Raw genomic sequence first — 9,760 nt, forward strand, 5'->3', positions numbered from 1 at the left:
TTTATTTAATGTTACTCTTTTAATTTCAATAGCAGGGTGAACTATAAAAAAATTATTTATATAGCTCATAAATTTTTAACTAAAGAACCAACCTTTCACATTCTTGTTCATTTCTAGTTTTTAAATTTTTGTCCTCAATACATAATGATAGTGTGTTCTAAGGATAAAAGTGGATTCAATATTTTAAAACATAAAAAAGGTATAATACTGATAAAGTTTTATTTATTAAAAATCGTAAACATTCGTAAATATAATGATGAACACTATAAAGTCTATGTCCAAATGAGAAATTGATTCCATGAAGAGTCGTCGAGTGGTAGAATACAACCATAATACGTATTGTAGATTTTCGTGCTTGATTCTCGTCTTGTGCATCCTTGTGAGAGATATGGTGTTTATGTGTTTTAAATTTTGGGGTGAATTTTTTATCATCGTTCACAAAACAATGATGAAGAACATGATTCTAAGCTCTACATTTTTTCATGACATTTTTCGACTAAGAAATCTTGTTTAGGCAGCTTTTTTTATTAAAAGCTTAGACATTCGTAAATATAATGAAGAAGATTATAAATTCCATAATCAAATGAATAAATCAATTCGCGAAGTGCACCAGTGGTCTAGTGGTAGAATAGTACCCTGCCACGGTACAGACCCGGGTTCGATTCCCGGCTGGTGCATGTGGGTGTGAGCTATGATGTATAATGTCTTTTCAATTGATGGGTCAATTGTACGTCATCGTTCACAAATCGATGATGTTGAACATGATTCTGAGCTCTTCATTTTTTGTTGATATTTTGCAATTAAGAAATCTTGTTTAGGGAGTTTTATTTTCTAAAAGCTTAGACATCTACATATATAATGAAGAACATTATAAATTTTATAACAAAATGAATAATTCAACTCACAAAATGCACCAATGGTCTAGTGGTAGAATGGTACGCTGCCACGGTACAAACCCTGGTTCGATTGTCGGCTGGTGCATGTGAATTTGAGCTGTGATGATTCATGTGTGTTCAATTGATGGGTTAATTTTACGTCATCAGTCACAAATCAATGATGTTGAACATGATTCTCAGCTTGTTTTTTCTTCTTCATTTTTAGCGATTAAGAAATCTCATTAGTGATTAATATTAGTCTTTTATTTAATGTTACTTTTTTAATTTCAATAAGAAGGTGAACTATAAAAAAAATGTTTATATAGTTCATAAATTTTTAACTAAAGAACCAACCTTTCACATTCTTGTTCATTTTTGGTTTTTAAATTTTCGTCCTCAATACATAATAATAGTGTGTGCTAAGGATAAGAGTGGATTCAATATTTTAAAACATAAAAAAGATATAATACTTGTACAGTTTTATTTATTAAAAATCGTAAACATTCATAAATATAATGATGAACATTATAAAGTCTATGTCCAAATGAGAAATTGATTCCATGAAGAGTCGTCTAATGCTAGAATACAACCATAATACGTGTTGCAGATTTTCGTGCTTGATTCTCGTCTTGTGCATCGTTGTGAGAGTTATGGTGATTAATGTGTTTTAAATTTTGGGGTGAATTTTTTGTCATCGTTCACAAAACGATGATGATGAAGATGATTCTTAGCTCTACATTTTTTCATGATATTTTTCGATTAAGAAATCTGGTTTAGGCAGCTTTTTTTATTAAAAGCTTAGACATTCGTAAATATAATGAAGAAGATTATAAATTCCATAATCAAATGAATAAATCAATTCGCGAAGTGCACCAGTGGTCTAGTGGTAGAATAGTACCCTGCCACGGTACAGACCCGGGTTCGATTCCCGGCTGGTGCATGTGGGTGTGAGCTATGATGTATAATGTCTTTTCAATTGATGGGTCAATTGTACGTCATCGTTCACAAATCGATGACGTTGAATATGATTCTAAGCTCTTCATTTGTTGTTGCTATTTTGCGATTAAGAAATCTTGTTTAGGGAGTTTTATTTTCTAAAAGCTTAGACATCTACAAATATAATGAAGAAGATTATAAATTTTATAACAAAAGGAAAAATTCAACTCACAAAATGCACCAATGGTCTAGTGGTAGAATGGTACCCTGCCACGGTACAAACCCTGGTTCGATTGGAGGCTGGTGCATGTGAATTTGAGCTTTGATGATTCATGTGTGTTCAGTTGATGGGTTAATTTTACGTCATCAGTCACAAATCAATGATGTTGAACATGATTCTCAGCTTGTTTTTTCTTCTTCATTTTTTGCGATTAAGAAATCTCATTAGTGATTAATATTAGTCTTTTATTTAATGTTACTTTTTTAATTTCAATAAGAAGGTGAACTATAAAAAAAATGTTTATGTAGCTCATAAATTTTTAACTAAAGAACCAACCTTTCACATTCTTGTTCATTTTTGGTTTTTAAATTTTCGTCCTCAATACATAATAATAGTGTGTGCTAAGGATAAGAGTGGATTCAATATTTTAAAACATAAAAAAGATATAATACTTGTACAGTTTTATTTATTAAAAATCGTAAACATTCATAAATATAATGATGAACATTATAAAGTCTATGTCCAAATGAGAAATTGATTCCATGAAGAGTCGTCTAATGCTAGAATACAACCATAATACGTGTTGCAGATTTTCATGCTTGATTCTTGTCTTGTGCATCGTTGTGAGAGTTATGGTGATTAATGTGTTTTAAATTTTGGGGTGAATTTTTCGTCATCGTTCACAAAACGATGATGATGAAGATGATTCTTAGCTCTACATTTTTTCATGATATTTTTCGATTAAGAAATCTTGTTTAGGCAGCTTTTTTTATTAAAAGCTTAGACATTCGTAAATATAATGAAGAAGATTATAAATTTCATAATCAAATGAATAAATCAATTCGCGAAGTGCACCAGTGGTCTAGTGGTAGAATAGTACCCTGCCACGGTACAGACCCGGGTTCGATTCCCGGCTGGTGCTTGTGGGTGTGAGCTATGATGTATAATGTCTTTTCAATTGATGGGTCAATTGTACGTCATCGTTCACAAATCGATGACGTTGAATATGATTCTGAGCTCTTCATTTTTTGTTGATATTTTGCGATCAAGAAATCTTGTTTAGGGAGTTTTATTTTCTAAAAGCTTAGACATCTACATATATAATGAAGAAGATTTTAAATTTTATAACAAAATGAATAATTTCACTCACATAATGCACCAATGGTCTAGTGGTAGAATGGTACCCTGCCACGGTACAGACCCTGGATCGATTGTCGACTGGTGCATGTGAATTTGAGCTGTGATGCTTCATGTGTGTTCAGTTGATGGGTCAATTTTCTGTCATCAGTCACAAATCAATGATGTTGAACATGATTCTCAGCTTTTTTTTTCTTCTTTATTTTTTGCGATTAAGAAATCTCATTAGTGATTAATATTAGTCTTTTATTTAATGCCACTTTTTTAATTTCAATAAGAAAGTGAACTATAAAAAAAATGTTTATATAGCTCATAAATTTTTAACTAAAGAAGCAACCTTTCACATTCTTGTTCATTTTTGCTTTTTAAATTTTTGTCCTTAATACATAATGATAGTGTGTGCTAAGGATAAGAGTGGATTCAATATTTTAAAACATAAAAAAGGTATAATACTTGTATAGTTTTATTTATTAAAAATCGTAAACATTCATAAATATAATGATGAACATTATAAAGTCTATGTCCAAATGAGAAATTGATTCCATGAAGAGTCGTCTAATGCTAGAATATAACCATAATACGTGTTGAAGATTTTCGTGCATGATTCTCTTCTTATGCATCATTGTGAGAGTTGTGGTGATTAATGTGTTTTAAATTTTGGGGTGAATTTTTCGTCATCGTTCACAAAACGATGATGATGGAGATGATTCTTAACTCTACATTTTTTCATGATATTTTTCGATTAAGAAATCTTGTTTAGGCAACTTTTTTTATTAAAAGCTTAGACATTCGTAAATATAATGAAGAAGATTATAAATTTCATAATCAAATGAATAAATCAATTTGCGAAGTGCACCAGTGGTCTAGTGGTAGAATAGTACCCTGCCACGGTACAGACCCGAGTTCGATTCCCGGCTGGTGCATGTGGGTGTGAGCTATGATGTATAATGTCTTTTCAATTGATGGGTCAATTGTACGTCATCGTTCACAAATTGATGATGTTGAACATGATTCTGAGCTCTTCATTTTTTGTTGATATTTTGCGATCAAGAAATCTTGTTTAGGGAGTTTTATTTTCTAAAAGCTTAGACATCTACATATATAATGAAGAAGATTTTAAATTTTATAACAAAATGAATAATTCCACTCACATAATGCACCAATGGTCTAGTGGTAGAATGGTACCCTGCCACGGTACAGACCCTGGATCGATTGTCGACTGGTGCATGTGAATTTGAGCTGTGATGCTTCATGTGTGTTCAGTTGATGGGTCAATTTTCCGTCATCAGTCACAAATCAATGATGTTGAACATGATTCTCAGCTTTTTTTTTCTTCTTTATTTTTTGCGATTAAGAAATCTCATTAGTGATTAATATTAGTCTTTTATTTAATGCCACTTTTTTAATTTCAATAAGAAAGTGAACTATAAAAAAAATGTTTATATAGCTCATAAATTTTTAACTAAAGAAGCAACCTTTCACATTCTTGTTCATTTTTGCTTTTTAAATTTTTGTCCTTAATACATAATGATAGTGTGTGCTAAGGATAAGAGTGGATTCAATATTTTAAAACATAAAAAAGGTATAATACTTGTACAGTTTTATTTATTAAAAATCGTAAACATTCATAAATATAATGATGAACATTATGAAGTCTATGTCCAAATGAGAAATTGATTCCATGAAGAGTCGTCTAATGCTAGAATACAACCATAATAGGTGTTGCAGATTTTCGTGCTTGATTCTCGTCTTGTGCATCGTTGCGAGAGTTATGGTGATTAATGTGTTTTAAATTTTGGGGTGAATTTTTCGTCATCGTTCACAAAACGATGATGATGAAGATGATTCTTAGCTCTACATTTTTTCATGATATTTTTCGATTAAGAAATCTTGTTTAGGCAGCTTTTTTTATTAAAAGCTTAGACATTCGTAAATATAATGAAGAAGATTATAAATTCCATAATCAAATGAATAAATCAATTCGCGAAGTGCACCAGTGGTCTAGTGGTAGAACAGTACCCTGCCACGGTACAGACCCGGGTTTGATTCCCGGATGGTGCATGTAGGTGTGAGCTATGATGTATAATGTCTTTTCAATTGATGGGTCACTTGAGGTCATCGTTCACAAATTGATGATGTTGAACATGATTCTGAGCTCTTCATTTTTTGTTGATATTTTGCGATTAAGAAATCTTGTTTAGGGAGTTTTATTTTCTAAAAGCTTAGACATCTACAAATATAATGAAGAAGATTATAAATTTTATAACAAAAGGAATAATTCAACTCACAAAATGCACCAATGGTCTAGTGGTAGAGTGGTCAAATTTACGTCATCAATCACAAATTGATGATGTTGAACATCATTCTCAACTATTTTTTTCTTCTTCATTTTTTGCGATTAAGAAATCTCATTAGTGATTAATATTAGTCTTTTATTTAATGTTACTTTTTTAATTTCAATAAGAAGGTGAACTATAAAAAAATGTTTATATAGCTCATAAATTTTTAACTAAAGAACCAACCTTTTAAATTCTTGTTCATTTTTGGTTTTTAATTTTTCTTCCTCAATACATAATGATAGTTTGTTCTAAGGATAAGAGTGGATTCAATATTTTAAAACATAAAAAAGGTATAATACTTGTAAAGTTTTATTTATTAAAAATCGTAAACATTGATAAATTAAATGATGAACATTATAAAGTCTATGTCTAAATGAGAAATTGATTCCATGAAGAGTCGTCTAATGCTAGAATACAACCATAATACGTGTTGCAGATTTTTGTGCTTGATTTTCGTCTTGTGCATCGTTGTGAGAGATATGGTGATTAATGTGTTTGAAATTTTGGGGTGAATTTTTCGTGATCGTTCACAAAATGATGATGAAGTACATGATTCTAAGCTCTACATTTTTTCATGATATTTTTCAATTAAGAATCTTGTTTAGTGAGCTTTTTTTATTAAAAGCTAGACATTCGTAAATATTATGAAGAAGACTTTAAATTCCATAATCAAATGAATAATTCAATTCACGAAGTGCAAAAATGGTCTAGTGGTAGAATAGTACCCTGCCACGGTACAGACCCGGGTTTGATTCCCGGCTGGTGCATGTGGGTGTGAGCTGTGATGTATAATGTCTTTTCAATTGATGGGTCAACTTTATGTCATCAATCAAAAATCAATGATGTTGAACATGATTCTCAGGGTTTTTTTTTCTTCTTCATTTTTTGCGATTAAGAAATCTCATTAGTGATTAATATTAGTCTTTTATTAAATATTACTTTTTTAATTTAAAAAAGAAGGTGAACTATAAAAAAAATGTTTATATAGCTCATAAATTTTTAACTAAAGAACCAACCTTTAACATTCTTTTTCGTTTTTGGTTTTTTATTTTCGTCCTCAATACATAATGATAGTGTGTTCTAAGGATTAGAATGGATTCAATATTTTAAAACATAAAAAAAGGTATAATACTTGTACAGTTTTATTTATTAAAAATCGTAAATATTCATAAATATAATGATGAACATTATAAAGTCTATGTCTAAATGAGAAATTGATTCCATGAAGAGTCGTCTAATGCGAGAATACAACCATAATACGTGTTGCAGATTTTCGTGCTTGATTCTCGTCTTGTGCATCGTTGTGAGAGTTATGTTGATTAATGTGTTTTAAATTTTGGGGTGAATTTTTCATCATCGTTCACAAAATGATGATGAAGAACATGATTCTTAGCTCTACATTTTTTCATGATATTTTTTGATTAAGAAATCTTGTTTAGGCAGTTTTTTTTATTAAAAGCTTAGACATTCGTAAATATAATGAAGAAGATTATAAATTCCATAATCAAATGAATAATTCAATTCACGAAGTGCACTAGTGGTTTAGTGGTAGAATAGTACCCTGCCACGGTACAGACCCGGGTTCGATTCCCGGCTGGTACATGTGGGTATGAGCTATGATGTCTAATGTCTTTTCAATTGATGGCTCAATTGTACGTCATCGTTCACAAATCGATGATGGTTAACATGATTCTGAGCTCTTCATTTTTTGTTGATATATTGCAATTAAGAAATCTTGTTTACGGAGTTTTATTTTCTAAAACCATAGACATCCACAAATATAATGAAGAAGATTATAAGTTTGATAACGAAATGAATAATTCAACTCACAAAATGCACCAATGGTCTAGTGGTAGAGTGGTTAAATTTACGTCATCAATCACAAATTGATGATGTTGAACATCATTCTCAACTTTTTTTTTCTTCTTCATTTTTTGCGATTAAGAAATCTCATTAGTGATTAATATTAGTCTTTTATTTAATGTTACTTTTTTAATTTCAATAAGAAGGTGAACTATAAAAAAATGTTTATATAGCTCATAAATTTTTAACTAAAGAACCAACCTTTAAAATTCTTGTTCATTTTTTGTTTTTAAATTTTCTTCCTCAATACATAATGATAGTTTGTTCTAAGGATAAGAGTGGATTCAATATTTTAAAACATAAAAAAGGTATAATACTTGTAATGTTTTATTTATTAAAAATCGTAAACATTGATAAATTAAATGATGAACGTTATAAAGTCTATGTCCAAATGATAAATTGATTCCATGAAGAGTCGTCTAACGGTAGAATACAACCATAATACGTGTTGCAGATTTTTGTGCTTGATTCTCGTCTTGTGCATCGTTGTGAGAGATATGGTGATTAATGTGTTTGAAATTTTTGGGTGAATTTTTCGTCATCGTTTATAAAACGATGATGAAATACATGATTCTAAGCTTTACATTTTTTCATGATATTTTTCAATTAAGAAATCTTGTTTAGGCAGCTTTTTTTATTAAAAGCTTAGACATTCGTAAATATTATGAAGAAGATTATAAATTCCATAATCAAATGAATAATTCAATTCACGAAGTGCACCAGTGGTCTAGTGGTAGAATAGTACCCTGCCACGGTACAGACCCGGGTTTGATTCCTCGTTGGTGCATGTGGCTGTGAGCTCTTATGTCTAATGTCTTTTCAATTGATGGGTCAATTGTACGTCATTGTTCACAAATCGATGATGTTGAACGTGTTTATGAGCTCTTCATTTTTTTTTGATATTGCGATTAAGAAATCTTGTTTACGGAGTTTTATTTTCTAAAACCTTAGACATCCACAAATATAATGAAGAAGATTATAAGTTTTATAACAAAATGAATAATTCAACTCACAAAATGCACCAATGGTCTAGCTGTAGAATGGTACCCTGCCATGGTATAGACCCGGGTTTCGATTGTCGGCTGATGCATGTGAATTTGAGCTATAATGATTCATGTATGTTCAGTTCATGGGTCAATTTTATGTCATCAGTTAAAAATCAATGATGTTGAACATGATTCTCAGGTTTTTTTTTCTTCTTCATTTTTTGCGATTAAGAAATCTCATTAGTGATTAATATTAGTCTTTTATTTAATGTTACTTTTTTAATTTCAATAAGAAGGTGAACTATAAAAAAATGTTTATATAGCTCATAAATTTTTAACTAAAGAACCAACCTTTCACATTCTTCTTCATTTTTGGTTTTTAAATTTTCGTCCTCAATATTTAATGATAGTGTGTTGTAAGGATAAGAGTGGATTCAATATTTTAAAACATAAAAAAGGCATAATACTTGTAAAGTTTTATTTATTAAAAATCGTAAACTTGATAAATATAATGATGAACATTATAAAGTCTTTGTCCAAATGAGAAATTGATTCCATGAAGAGTCGTCTAAAGCTAGAATACAACCATAATACGTGTTGCAGATTTTCGTGCTTGATTCTCGACTTGTGCATCGTTGTGAGAGTTATGGTGATTAATGTGTTTTAAATTTTACATTCGTGTTCGTCCTCAACACATAATGATAGTGTATTCTAAGGATAAGAGTGGATTCAATATTTTAAAACATAAAAATGGTATAATACTTATAAAGTTTTATTTATTAAAAATCGTAAACATTCATAAATATAATGATGAACATTATAAAGTCTATGTCCAAATGAGAAATTGATTCAATGAAGAGTCGTCTAATGCTAGAATACAACCATAATACGTACAGACCCGGGTTCGATTGTCGGCTGGTGCATGTGAATTTGAGCTATGATGATTCATGTTTGTTCAGTTGATGTGTCAATTTTACATTATCAGTCACAAATCGATGATGTTGAACATGATTCTCAGGTTTTTTTTTTTCTTCTTCATTTTTTGCGATTAAGAAATCTCATTAGTGATTAATATTGGTCTTTTATTTCATGTTAGTTTTTTAATAGCAGGGTTAAGTATATAAAAAAGGTTTATATTTCTCACATATTTTAAACTAAAGAACCAATATTTCACATTCTTATTCGTTTTTTGGTTTTTAAATTTTTGTCCTCAACATATATTGATAGTATATTCTAAAGATAAGAGTGGGTTCACTGTTTAAAAACATAAAGAAGGTACAATACTTCAAATGTTTTATTTGTTAAAAATCTCAAACATTCATAAACATAATGACGAACATTATAAGGTTTATGTCGAAATGAGAAATTGATTCCATGAAGCGCTAGTGGTGTAGTGGTAGAATA

The 9,760-nt window shown here is 30.1% G+C and overlaps 5 non-coding genes across 5 annotated transcripts; all 5 read left to right on the forward strand.

The window, feature by feature from the left end:
* The first annotated feature begins 606 nt into the window (after positions 1-606).
* Positions 607-677, forward strand: TRNAG-GCC (transfer RNA glycine (anticodon GCC)). Its single transcript has one exon. It is a non-coding gene; the product is annotated as a tRNA-Gly (tRNA).
* A 1,067-nt stretch (positions 678-1,744) lies between these two features.
* TRNAG-GCC (transfer RNA glycine (anticodon GCC)) lies at positions 1,745-1,815 on the forward strand. Its single transcript has one exon. It is a non-coding gene; the product is annotated as a tRNA-Gly (tRNA).
* Positions 1,816-2,882: 1,067 nt separating this feature from the next.
* On the forward strand, positions 2,883-2,953 carry TRNAG-GCC (transfer RNA glycine (anticodon GCC)). The gene has a single exon. It is a non-coding gene; the product is annotated as a tRNA-Gly (tRNA).
* A 1,067-nt stretch (positions 2,954-4,020) lies between these two features.
* Positions 4,021-4,091, forward strand: TRNAG-GCC (transfer RNA glycine (anticodon GCC)). The gene has a single exon. It is a non-coding gene; the product is annotated as a tRNA-Gly (tRNA).
* A 2,947-nt stretch (positions 4,092-7,038) lies between these two features.
* On the forward strand, positions 7,039-7,109 carry TRNAG-GCC (transfer RNA glycine (anticodon GCC)). Its single transcript has one exon. It is a non-coding gene; the product is annotated as a tRNA-Gly (tRNA).
* Positions 7,110-9,760: the final 2,651 nt, after the last annotated feature.

This window comes from Vigna unguiculata, chromosome 8, assembly GCF_037176805.1.
Source record: "Vigna unguiculata cultivar grain cowpea cultivar isolate G323 ecotype 2 chromosome 8, ASM3717680v1, whole genome shotgun sequence".
Classification (NCBI taxonomy): domain Eukaryota; kingdom Viridiplantae; phylum Streptophyta; class Magnoliopsida; order Fabales; family Fabaceae; genus Vigna; species Vigna unguiculata.